At 33.8% G+C, this 978-nt stretch overlaps 1 long non-coding RNA gene across 1 annotated transcript in view; it reads right to left on the reverse strand.

Annotated features, from left to right (window-relative positions):
* The window catches only part of LOC110225152, a 3,282-nt gene that overhangs the window by 1,085 nt on the left and 1,219 nt on the right, over positions 1-978 (reverse strand). The gene's annotated exons all lie outside the window — the stretch shown is intronic.

Consider the following 978-nt stretch of genomic DNA (forward strand, 5'->3'; position numbering starts at 1 on the left):
GGACCGTCATCAGCCCCAAATGGAAATTGGTGAGGAAATCAGAATGAAAGAAACGATTGTATAGGACTCAGCAATTGGGGGAATTGCGAGAAGATCGACATCACAACGAGACGTGGGTCTCGTAATGGGGATAACTTCCAGGGGGTGAGGGTGAATGACAATCCCCACGTTGCCGGAGATGAGAACCGCTCTCAACAGAGGGAGGAGAAAAGAAAACTGCAAAATCGCCTTTACAGTCGCCATTTGGACAGAGGTGTTAATCGTCAACCAACTCCAAGAAAATTATGAGATAGATTACCCACTTTATTATATTGGGTATTTCTATAGATAAATTATATTGAGTAAAAAAAAAAAAAAAAAAAAAAAAAAGTTTCCTTATATTCACAACAAAAGTTCCATAAACTAATGTTGTTTTCCTTTCTAAAATTTCTACTAGTCATTCAATAAAATACCTAAAATTTGTTACAGAAACTCTTTCAAAATTGGCTTAAATCACGAATTTTTTTTAATCTAATATAATTTAATTTAAAATGATACTTTCTTAGTTGGAATTTCTCTCATTACCTTAATCTCTATCAATATTCAGTACGTTATCCACTATTATATCTACTGTATACGTTATTTGGGTCTCTCATTAGGATCTCATCTGCTCTTAATTATAGCAAACTGCAACCCATTTATCCTCATGGTTAGAAAAAAGTTTATATCTGGGACAGCTCTCCATTTCAATTTTGCAAGAAGACTCCAACTACTAGTATCATGAGTTATATAAGGGACGTTAGCTTTCTAGGCATTTTGGTTAAAAGGGATTTATGAAGAGTTAAGATTCAAGTTGAGACTTAAGTGTGTTATGCTTGTCCTAAAATAGTATGCATTAAGAACAGACAACCCACATGAGTTTGAAATTACATGTTATATATAGAAACATTTTTGCTTATGGTGAAATTATGGCTACTAAGGTTCACAACATAAACAACC

Source organism: Arabidopsis lyrata (genome assembly GCF_000004255.2).
Source record: "Arabidopsis lyrata subsp. lyrata unplaced genomic scaffold ARALYscaffold_1, whole genome shotgun sequence".
NCBI classification, from domain to species: Eukaryota; Viridiplantae; Streptophyta; class Magnoliopsida; order Brassicales; family Brassicaceae; genus Arabidopsis; species Arabidopsis lyrata.